At 37.4% G+C, this 12,640-nt stretch overlaps 1 long non-coding RNA gene across 1 annotated transcript; it reads left to right on the forward strand.

The window, feature by feature from the left end:
• Window positions 1–11,119: 11,119 nt before the first annotated feature.
• LOC126483703 (uncharacterized) lies at window positions 11,120–11,673 on the forward strand. Its single transcript, XR_007587764.1, has 3 exons — window positions 11,120–11,220; window positions 11,341–11,411; window positions 11,556–11,673. It is a non-coding gene; the product is annotated as an uncharacterized LOC126483703 (long non-coding RNA).
• Window positions 11,674–12,640: the final 967 nt, after the last annotated feature.

Below are 12,640 nucleotides of genomic sequence, written 5' to 3' on the forward strand. Positions count from 1 at the left end.
AGTATTGCAGTTCATATTGTTCGTGTGCGCGCGCATTTCTTAGTCGTTGCACAAAGAAAATATTCCACCAAGATTACATATGAAGACTACATTCTATGACAGGTAACTTAGTTTTAAAATTACAATATTTGTTATAATACAATACAACTTTAGATTGTTGAATGTTCTTAGTTACGTAGTATTGCAATGAAATGCTTCAAAGAAAAATGTCTTTTTGTTTCAGGTGCGTTGACCTGTACACATCGTGTCGTTATTACAGATTATATTCATCTGCTGCACAATAATTTTTCACAGGTTAGTGTCGTCGTGGTAAAGTTTTTTTTGATCACAGTAACATCGCTGTATAACAACGTGATTGATACATAAGCATGTCCATTTCCTATTTCCATTATAGTCGTTGTGATGCAGTTCGTTGTGACAAAAAGCATTGTTTATTACAGATCAGACGTGACCCGTCGAGTAATTGGTCCATATGCAGTTCGTTTTCGATATTCCGTGGAAGCTTGGTTGCAGAACCTCGGACGGCACATAGCTGGCGTCGATCCTTGGACAGTTCAGGTAAGTGGGTCCGTCACATTTCGAGAACATTCCATTCCCTGAAGTTCCAACCAAAATTCTTCCACTCGTCGTGTTGTTTTCTGGACAGGCACGTTGTGACCATTTAATCCAGTTAACATCTTGAAGTTAGATACTGTAGTAATGTCACTAGACGATGCACAAATTACGCACTTCACATTTTCAGATTTTTGCTAAATATAGCTCACCTAAATGTTCGTAGTTACGTATCAAAGAAATCGTTCATCGCATTTACAAAGGTACGACGCATGATGAATGTCATTAACAGTTTCTTTCACATAGGTTTCTGCGTAGTTGCAGACTTAGTAATGTACGTTAATGTCCGTGAACAGTCGTTCACTATGAAATTTTTTTTTTAAGTTTTTCACGTTTTGGCACTCGTTATGGTTCAAATTTTCACATAGTAACAGTTACATTATACATCATTTTTTAAAAAAAAACATAAGTTATCATAAATATACACTTCACATATTTTCTTAGCATAAACATAATACAGTTACACATAAACATGTTTACATCATTACATAGCTATAAATTATTACATTATCTCACATTTGATTACATGAATTGCAGATATTTACGTTCTCTTTAACGGTTTTGCTGGGATTTTATCGATGTTTTTCGTGATGTCATCTGAAATTAAGATAGGTTAGACACAACATTCATTACATCAGTAGGCAAGACCAGGCGTTTTCACTACTCAAAAAATATTCAAAATAATAAGAGACGGAAAACTGTTCGATTCCTCGCGTTTTGTGCGTGTGTGTATAGTGTCTGTGTGGCCTTGACTACTGGTAGATGCTTTTCTTGCTGAGAGATGTGCGTCTAATCTATTTCTCGAAGTAAAAGATCGCTTCACAGATGACGTCTGTCGGTTCGTCAGGTGTCATACCAAGTCAGTGGTACCTACAGTCACAAATTTTCCGTGAAAAATTAATATATCATTTACTGCTACGTAATCATAAATTTTACTTTAATATTCAGTCTTCTCGGTGGTGCCGCGGCGTTGAAAGAAAAGTTCTTCTGTCTTCAACTGCGTCACTGGAACCGCTGAAATGAAAATTTCTATACTACTTATTATCTGTGTTGTAGCAAACAGAGTTTTGCGAGTTGCTTAGCAATGTTTTCATGGGTATGACTTTGACATTATTTAGCATGAAATGCTCTAAGATCTCGGTGTGCGTATAGCCCAATAATTTTGTTAGTTCTAGGATGTTGTAACAGATACGCACCAGGATGCGGTATGTTAACAATTATATAAGGTCCTTCATATAGCAGACGCCACTTAGCATTGCGTCGTTTGAGTGCTACAGATTTATGATGAGTACGAAGTAGTACAAACCATTCCTACCTTGAATTTTTGTTTTCTTTTTATTATGTCTGTGTGATGTTTGTTTCGTATCTGTGCGTGATGTGTCAGTGTAGTCAATACTTCTTTTATTTTCTGTTCAGGTGTGATTTCCTTGTCTGACAATTTAGGTAATGGTTCTATCCATTGATCGTTCTGTTTGCAATTGAACATGATCTCGTTAGGTGTGTAATTTGTATTGTAAATATTTAAGTTATTGTGTACATCTTCGAAAAGACTTACGTAGGACACCCAATTAGTATGTTTTGATGAAATATAGGTCCTCATGAATCGGTTTAGTTCTCGGAAAAGTCTCTCAGTCACGTTACATTGTGGACTAAACCTTGAAATAAATATACTTTTAATGTTATTGTCCTTCAAGAAATTTCTCCATTTGTACCCAGAGTAGTATGCTGCATTATCTGACAGAATTGCTTTAGGTTTTCCCACGTGCGTCAGGTAATCACTTGAGAACCTTCGTATTATAGCATTTGCAGTGGCGGATTTTAAAGCATAAAGTTTTACATGTGTAGAAAATATATCGTAAAAAGCTAAGATATATTTGACGCCTCCTGAGCTTGCTGGATGCGGTCCACTGATGTCAGTACACAGAATTTCCAGGGGTTTACTAGGTAAAATAGAATGTAAATCTGTTTTTGTGGATAAATTCTGAGGTTTTGATTTTTGACATATGACACATGTTTTCAGTTCCCTGTAAATTTTTCTTCTCATATTGCTAAAATAACAGTATGTGCTGAGCTTTGCCAAACACTTTTTCGTCCCATATTGACCCCAAATTAAGTGTGTGTGCCAAATCAAATTACGTTCAGACTCTTTGGGAATGCATACACACCAATTAATAGCATTTGGATGTCGGCGATAAAATAACACATCATTGTGTAACTTGTAATACCTGGTCAAAGGATGATTGTGTTTTTCTACCAGTAATGTTATTATCTTATACCAGTGAGGATCAGATTTTTGTAATTTAGCCATGTTTCTGCACATATCAATATAATATTGGTGATACTGCTTGTCTTGCATTAAGAGGATCCTGTAGTCATTTATATTTTCTAAGTCACTGTTGGTTTCATTCATACCTTGTGGAAGTCTCGACAGAGCGTCGGCAATGGTGTTGTCCTTACCTTTTATGTACTTAAATTCAAAAGAGTAGTTCTGAAGAGTAACTGCCCATCGTGATAGTCTAGGATGTACAAGTTTACAAGTTAACAAAAATGTCAGGGCCTGGTGATCGGTATAAATTACTGTATGTTTTCCAAATAAATAATTGAATTTCTTGAATGCCCAGACTATGGAAAGTGTTTCTAACTCAGTAGTGGAGTATGTACGCCCACATTCAGTTAGAGTACGACTTGCAAACCCAATAATTCTTATCTGTTCCTTTTGTTTATTCTTTACAACTTGAAATAAGCAACAGCCCAAGCCAGTACGTGAAGCGTTACAAGTCATACAAAAATCTAAATTGAAATCTGGATGGCTCAATATGTTTGCATTCACTAAAGCATGTTTAATTGTATTAAAGTCATTCTGGCACTGTTCCGACCAGATCCAAACTTGATTCTTTCTGAGTAGATTTAGCAGATGTTCACTGTTCAAAAGTGGTTGTGGTAAAAAACGTCTGAAAACTGAACATAGCCCAAGGAATGATTTTAACTGCTTTTTAGTTCGAGGGCTAGGAAAGTTTCTGATAGCATCTAATTTACTGGGATCAGGACGTATGCCCTGTGAATTAATGATATGTCCTAAATATTTTATCTCACTGCAACCAAATTTTGATTTTCTAAGATTGGCTGTGACTCCAGCTTGTGCAAATTTTTCTAAAATTCTTTGAAGTGTGTCAACGTGTTCATTCCAAGACTGTGTAGCTATCAGTATATCATCTACATAGTGTGTGACTGTCTCAACTAAATCATCGCCAAGCACGGTATCCAGGGCTGTAATGAATACCCCAGAACTGACATTCAGTCCGAAGGGTAGAACACAAAACTGATAGGTTCGCCCTCCGAACATAAATGCAGTATATTTCCGAGAATCAGGAATGATACCTACCTGCCAAAATGAATTAGCGAGATCTATTGTGGAAAAATATTTTGCATCTAGAAATTTCTGTAATTGCTCTTCTAAATATTCTGGTTTTGTGTGAACCGGTAAAATTATTTCATTAATTGCTCGTGCTTCTAACACTAGCCTAATGCTACCATTTGATTTTTTGACAACAAGTAGAGGACTACAGTAAGGTGAGGTGGATGACCTTCCAGTGTAACATTTGTTTTAATTCTTGCACACAGCAGGTCGTTGAGATAACGGTACGTTATATGTCTTGTGGTAGAAGATCTTGCGAGGCTTAACTTCAATCTTGTACACATACGTGTTGATAACACCTAATCGTTTGGTAAAAACTTGTAAATATTTGGATAGCACTTCCTGTAGTTTCGTACTTTCATGTACTCTGAGAGCTGTAGCTTCATTTATCTTATGATCAAGCAATGTTTTCAAGTCCATTAGCTCTGTGTCAGACGAGTGTGTGTGCGAGTCTTGAATGTCATTGTCAAGTACTAACTGAACCTTGTATCCTGTACAGTGTTTGTCATGCTTTAGAGTTCTCCTGTCCAAATCAATAATAATTACACTGCCTTTATCATTTAAAATACATTTACCTTTGGAGAAGTCTATAATGCAGTCCTTCTCGCTCATAATATCTATTCCTAATATGCAATTTGTCACAAGGTTTTGTACAACCAGGAATGGCCATTGTACGGTTCCATTACCTATTTTAATGTTTACAAAAACTTGCTTCGTAACCCTACATGACTTATTACCTAGAGCAATAGTTATTTTACAGTTTTGGGCGGGAAACTCAGGCACAGGCTCCAATTCACACATCTTTCTATAGAAATTAAAAGACAAAACGCTCACAGCTGCACCTGTATCTAAGATAATAGTAGTTGTAATCCCACCTACTACACCAGTAGTAGATGCTAAAACAATTTCATTTGTGTTTGAACGACATTGTGTACTGTCTTGCCAAAGTTCATCTGATATATTGTCATTGTGGTTGTATCTTATAAATAAAACAGGTAGTTTTTGTTTAGAATTATTAGGCATATCAATATTTTGTTGTTCAATTGTGGTGTCAAATAACTGATTAACATTGAAGTCGCCCCCCAAGAATTCTTCAGCCACGACCCGGGGCATAGAAGTGACTGTTTCTAGTTTGTTGGATTAGCATTTGTATTAGGTACTGACACAGATTGAGGTTGTGTATCAGGTGTCATTTCTATTATATTCACATTCGGATATTGCCTGTTGTGATCTCCATACTTTTGTGGTTGTTGTTGCTGTTGCGCATTATAACTTACCTGTCGGTCGTAAGGTATGCTCCAATTTTGTCCTGGTGGCTGCTGTGGTAAAGCAGTGTTTGATCGCTACGAGTCCAGCCTTGATGCTGTCTTGGCTCGTAGTTATTATTATTTCTATTTCTGTTTGTGTTTTTGTTGTTACATTTGTATCCGTTGTTACCGTTGTAGTTATTCCCGCGGTGCCTTTTGTATGGATTGCCGCATGGAGTGTTATTACTGTTGTAACTGTTGTTTGTATTGGAATACGCGTGTTGATTCTGATTTTCGTATTGAGACGGCATGTGAGTTTGCTGTTTTTGCTGTACCGCGTGTCCAACTGTGGGCGCGCCAGAATTGAGTTGGCAAGCCTGCATGTTTTGCATACCACTAGTATAAACATTGTGGCTGCTGTTTTGCCGCGCGAAGCGCTGATCTTCTAGTAACATGTCAACCGAATCTAAAGCTGTTAAAAAATAATCTGGATCGTCATCCGGAATATGTAAGAGTTTTTCTTTAATGTTGAAAGGCAATTTGGCCTTCAACGCACGGAGTATATCACGTGTTGCGACTGGTTCGTCCCAAAAATGTCCCATGTTCAGGTATTTTTCAAAACATCTGCGTAAGTTACCATTTTTACTGTTAAAAGTTTCAGGTTCTAAAATTTGTCTTCTGAGTCGCTCCTGGACGGATTGCGACCAGAATTTGTTCAGAAAGGCACGCTCAAACTCACTGTACGTGGTACATACGTCAGCTTGACTGTATGCCCAGACAGCTGCATCGCCTTGGATGTAACCGACAATATATGAAATCTTTTTCCGGTCACTCCAAGTGCGTGGAAATGCGTTACTAAAAGATTTAAGAAAAATCACCGGATGAATGGTTCGTTTTTCTGGGATAAAAGCCTGAAATTGCCTGTGTTTCATTAAGCTTTCATCTTCCTTCGCGTTATGATATGGATTTATTCCACTGTAATTACTGTAATGTTCAGCTGGCGAGTAATTACGATAATGTTGCTGTGGTTTACCATCATAATAGCTTGTGTTTGTGTTTCCACATCGTGGTATGTGTTGTAGTCGTGGTGTGTTTTGTTCTTGTGTATTTGTCGTGTGCGGAATGTGTGTATCATACTCGAATGTATATTGGTTTCTGAACTGTACATTTTGACTGATATTTTCGTTACATTCAGACTGGTTGATCGGTGAATTGTCTCATGGGTACAGTGACGGATTGTACTGCGTCACTAATCAGCTGTTTGTTATTAGTGATGTATTCCGCTACGGAGTCGTGCACAATTGTTGGTAAATTTTCACGTATGCATCTATCAAAATGTTTGTCTTTGTTCTCTACCCAATCATGAAATTCTTTATTAATATTTTGAAAATAAGCTGTGGCATCAGATTGTAAGATGTCAGTCAGGTGTTGTTCAACATCGTCAAATTTATTCTGCACGTCCGTAATTCGTTTTTCAAGGTTGTCATGTACTGATGGATGTGTTTGAATTTGTTCAGTAAGAGCTTCACACGTGACATTAAGGTTTTTTAATTGTGTCTGTAAAAGTGCTACGTCATTTGTAATCTTTTCTTGTATCGTATTAAGTTTGGAAAATTTCGTACTGAGCTCAGTCATCTGTTTGGTCAGTGTGGCGTCTATAAGTTCCACACGTTTACACAAAGTGTCACTACCTGTCTTGATTGCTATGAGATCAGATTTAATTTCGTCATTTAGTGTCTTTAACTGTTCATTTTGTGTCTTTAAGGTTGCCATGTTTTCCGCGTTCTGCATCCTTAAGGTTGCCATGTTTTCCGCCTTCTGCATCCTTAAGGTTGCCATATTTTCTGCGTTTTGTTTCATTAGCATTTGTAACATGTTGGCAATGTTTACTGTTTGCAAGGTCTCTGCCCCCGCCGCGTCATTAGACGTGACGTCATGTATTAACATGGGCTCTGACTGAGACTTTGAAATTTTTGTGGTGGACGGCCTATTGTCAAAATTTCCGTTAACACTTGCGTCAATATTTGATGAATCGTCACTACCGGTTGCTGTCGTAAAGTCATTTTCTAACATTTGTCTATCGTCCGAGTCGGATTGCGTCTGACTAGTATGTCTTTGCTGTTCCATCTTTGCGTATTGTTTTCTAGTTATGACCATGCAACACGTGATGTATGTTTCAAGAAAATAATGTTTGACACTGGTTTTAAAATAAAATGCAGTTGAGCATGAATCGCTCGTAGGAACAATGGCTGTTTGTTAATTTAAAAATGTAAACTGAATATGGGATTATTGTTAATGGCTCCTGTCCATGTTACAACGTATCGTACAGAAGTCGGCCATATTGTACACTCGTGTATTGGTATTGCTGCAGAAGTTATTGTTTAAGGAAAAGTACTGAGAAAGAAATTTATCACTGAAAATTGCTACACGCGAAAGAAATACTACAGAATCTACTGAAGAGCTAATACACTGAATTATGCGTCTGGTCAAGCCTGCCAATGCACAAATGTTGCGTCTTACCTTATTTTGCTGGAAGCTTCATTGCGTCTTCCCGCAAAATTTTAGAATTGGAAAATATCTTCAGATTTTTGTTATTTCTCATATATTCAAGTCCAGGTCCAGAAAGTTGATTTTTCACATGAAACAAAGAGAACAGTGTAACAAATGACAAACTGAACAACGTCCTGTCACGGTTGCCAATATAAAATAAATAAAATAAAATAAAATATTACATTATTAATTATGTATGATAGTGATTGGATGTAATTAATATTTGCTTATCTGGAACGTGGATGTTTAATTATTCGGTATCAGACGCTTGACAATGGCTTTTTCGTAAATGTAATGTTTTTCGTAGTTGACCGTGAAATAAGACTCAAATAATCGGACTTCGTATTTAAATCGTTTCCAAAGACTGCTGCGGTAGGTGCGGACTCAAATCTAAATCTCAATATTAGAATAATTTGCCAGCCATGTCAATACGTCGTACAGAGGTGACTGTCTACTAAACATAGAAAGTTTACACAGTTAGTTAAATCAGATATATTCAACGAATAAGCCTACAGTTAAATAATTCTACTTACTTTCATAAATATAAATTCTTTACAGAATCGAATGCCTAGAAAGATTGCAACTCGCAGTGTTCTTATATAACATAAAATATGGCGGTGTGCCAGTTAATAAAATACACGTGCTTCCCGCACCACTTGTCCAAGACCTCCTCTTCGTAAAGAAACATAAGAGTATCGTAATTGTGTTTTTGTTTTATCAGCGACACAGCGCTGCAGTTCTGTGCCATAGGCTTTATTTATTTGTCACAGATTAATTATTTAATTAAGATTTCGCGTTTCCGAGGAAACTCACGCACGGCATGCAAATGTGCCTTTATACGACGTTAAGTGGAATGACCACATAAAAGAAATAGCGAGAAAAGCAGATGCCAGGCTCAGGTTTATAGTAAGAATCTTAAGGAAATGTAACTCACCCACGAAGGAATTAGGTTATAAGCCGCTTGTTCGACCGATCCTTGAGTACTGTCCATCTATCTGGCGTCCCTGTGAGGTAGGACTGATAGAAGGGATAGAGAAGAGCCAACGAAGAGCGGTGTGTTTCGTCAAGGGATCGCTTAACCGGCGCGAGAGCGCTACGCAGATGCTAAACGAACTCTATTGGCCGATTTTAAAGGCAGGCATTTTGCGTCATGGAGAGATATACTATTGAAATCTCGAGAGACCACTTTCCGGCAAGAGTCGGACAATATATTACATCCCCCACCTTCGTCTCGCGTAATGACCACGGGGAGAAAATTCCAGAAATTAGAGCCAATACTGAGGCTTACGGATAATAATTCTTTCCACGCGATAATCGCTAGTGGTACAGGGTTGGAGGGCTCAGTTAGTGGTGCAAAGAGTAACCTCTGCCATACACCTTTAGGTGGCTTGCGGAGTATGATGTAGATATACATGAGAGCCGACATGTATTTCATGAGCTTCCTTGTTCCGCTTCATGACGATCTCTTCCCACTAGCGGCACACGTCTCGGCATGGGCTAAGTGGCAGGTCTCAGCTTAGCAGATACAGTTGAGATGAAAGTTCAACAGACCCTAGCAGGTCACAGTGAACAGTTCAAGTCTTAATCTCGTGAAATCCTGATAGTGCTGTATGTACACAGTACTGGTGGCGCGCTAAATGGAACACATTGCGTAAAATTCCAGAAGTCTCGCTGGATAACAAGTTACAAGAAGCAAACACTAAGATTTCCAGATGTTCAGATCATTTCTTTTTGCCTTTGGGAAAATATATTACTCAGCTAACCTAAAGACACGGATATTTCTATATTTAACATAAATTCACGGCGTCTGCTTGTGGTACTACCAGCACTCCCCCGATTCTTTGAAAAGTGGAAGTATCATGTACAAAACAACGTCACATTGATGATTACTTTACAAATGAATTCATGGGTTAAATATTTGAGTTCAAGCAGGTAAATGAGAAATAGTTTATGAAACGTTTGATATTATGCTTAAAATTTCTTGGAAGTAGCTATATGCTCCCATTATCAAGCACTGAATGAAAATTGCATGGGTAATTTGCACCCCATTTCAAACAAAATCATGTTTATGACGTTGTATCTTCCGAACTATACGTATGACATAATTGTTTATGTTCATTCAGTGGTATATTTGGGTACTGTCTCCAAAATGTATTGGCTTCTGTAATAAAGAAATAATAAATCAAAACGTCATACCTGATGCTAACTTGCAAGATATAAGTTCTTTTACATACACTGTAATCCGTACAGAGTGAGGAAAATTATTCATAATAACGTTGTAGAGAGTCAGACCCACTGGAGTCGCTAATCGAAAGGTCGACTTATAAAATAAACAAAATAAATAAAAAAATATATGTTGTTGTTATTTTTTAAATATGTTAATTATTCTATCTATATGATGGTGATTGTGATTGCAATTGTGTTCGCTTATCTGGAACGTGGACGTTTGATTATTCGTTATCAGACGCTTGACAATGGCTTTTTCGTAAAGGCAATGTTACTCGTAGTTGACCGTGAAATAAAACTGAATAATCGGACTTCGTAATTAAATCATTTCCAAAGACTGCTGCGGTAGGTGCGGACTCATAATCTAAATCTCAATATTACAATAATTTGCCAGCCATGCCAATACGTCGTACAGAGGTGATTGTCTACTAAACATAAAAAAGTTACACAGTTAGTTAAATCAGATATATTCAATGAATAAGCCTACAGTTCATAATCCTAGTTACTTTTATAAATATAAATTCTTTACAGAATCGAGTGCCTAGTGTGGTTGCAACTCGCAGTATTCTTCTATAACATGAAATATGGCGGTGTGCCAGACAATAAAATAAAATACGTGCTTCTCGCACCACTTCAACCAGAGCTCTCCCTTTCTTAATCAAACATAAGAGTAACGTAATTGTGCTTTTGTTTTATCAGCGACACAGCGCTGCAGTTGTGTGCCATAGGCTTTATTTATTTGTCACTGATTATTTATTTAATTAATATTTCGCGTTTCCGAGGAAACTCACTCTCGGCATGCAAATGTGCCTTTATATTGCCCCCTGAATTGCGAGGCGAAAGGACACACCTGCAGGCGAGCAATTCACCTAAAGGCACAAGAAAATCTAAGTTATCTGCAACTATTTACATGACTTACATTACACATTATACACATTATATACAAAATTTGAATGACGCGGGTGCGCGGTAAAAGTTCTAATGTTGGCAGATTGAGTGCGCGCATGCGCAGAAGCGTCTGTGTAACTGCGGTACTGCCGTTATATCGTACAGTTAGATTCACGCAGCACAGTATTGCAGATCATGCTGTTCGTGTGCGCGCGTTTTTCAGTCGTTGCACAAAGAAAATATTCAACCAAGATTACATATGAAGACTACATTCTATGACAGGTAACTTAGTTTTAAATTTACAATATTTGTTATAACACAATACAACTTAGATTGTTGAATGTTCTTAGTTACATAGTATTGTTTTGAAATACTTCAAAGAAAAATGTCCGTATTTTTCAGGTGCGTTGACCTATACACATCGTGTCGTTATTACAGTTCATATTCATCCGCTGCACAATAATTTTTTACAGGTTAGTATCGTCGTGGTAAAGTTTTTTGATCACAGTAACATCGTTGTATAACAACGTGATTAATACATAAGCGTGTCCATTTCTCATTTCCATTATAGTCGTAGTGATGCAGTTGGTTGTGACTAAAAGCATTGCTTATTACAGATCAGACGTGACCCGTCGAGTAATTGGTCCACGTGCAGTTCGTTTTTTACATTCCGTGGAAGCTTGGTTGCAGAACCTCGGACGGCACATAGCTGGCGTCGATCCATGGACAGTCCAGGTAAGAGTGTCCGTCACATTTCGAGAACATTTCATTCCCTGAAGTTCCAACCAAAATTCTTCCACCCGTCGTGTTGTTTTCTGGACAGGCACTTTGTGTCCATTTAATCCAGTTAACATCTTGAAGTTGGGTACTGTAGTAATGTCACTAGACGATGCACGAATTATGCACTTCACATTTTCAGTTTTTTGCTGAATATAGCTCACCTAAATGTTCGTAGTTATTAATCAAGGAAATCGTTCATCGCGTTTACATAGATACGCTGCATAATGAATGGCATTAACAGTTTCTTTCACATAGGTTTCCGCGTAGTTGCAGAGTTAGTAATGTTTGTTAATGTCCATGAACAGTGGTTCACTATGCAATGTCTTTTTGGCACTCGTTTTGTTCAAATTTTAACATAGTAACAGTTAGACTATACATCAGTTAAAAAAAATAAGTAATTATACATACACACGTCACATATTTTCTTAGCATAAACATAATATAGTTGCTCATAAACATGTTTACATCATCATTACATCGCTATAGGTTATTACATTGTGTCACATTTGATTTCATGAATTGCAGATATTTACATCCTCTTTAGCGGTTTTGCTGGGATATTATCGATGTTTTTTCTTTTTGTGATGTCATCTGAAATTAAGATAGGTTAGACACAACATTCATTACATCAGTAGGCAAGACCAGGTGTTTTCACTATTCAATAAATATTCAAAATAGTAAGAGAGAGAAAATGTTCGATTCCTCGCGTTTTGTGCGTGTGTGTAGAGTGTCTGTGTGGCCTTGACTACTGATAGATGCTTTTCGTGTTGAGAGATGTGCGTCTAATCTATTTCTCAAAGTAAAAGATCGCTTCACAGATGACGTCTGTCAGTTCGTCAGGTGTCACACCAAGTCAGTGGTACCTTCAGTAACAAATGTTCCGTGAAAAATTAATATGTCATCCACTGCTACGTAATCATAA

The sequence above is a fragment of the Schistocerca serialis genome, chromosome 6 (genome assembly GCF_023864345.2).
Source record: "Schistocerca serialis cubense isolate TAMUIC-IGC-003099 chromosome 6, iqSchSeri2.2, whole genome shotgun sequence".
NCBI classification, from domain to species: Eukaryota; Metazoa; Arthropoda; class Insecta; order Orthoptera; family Acrididae; genus Schistocerca; species Schistocerca serialis.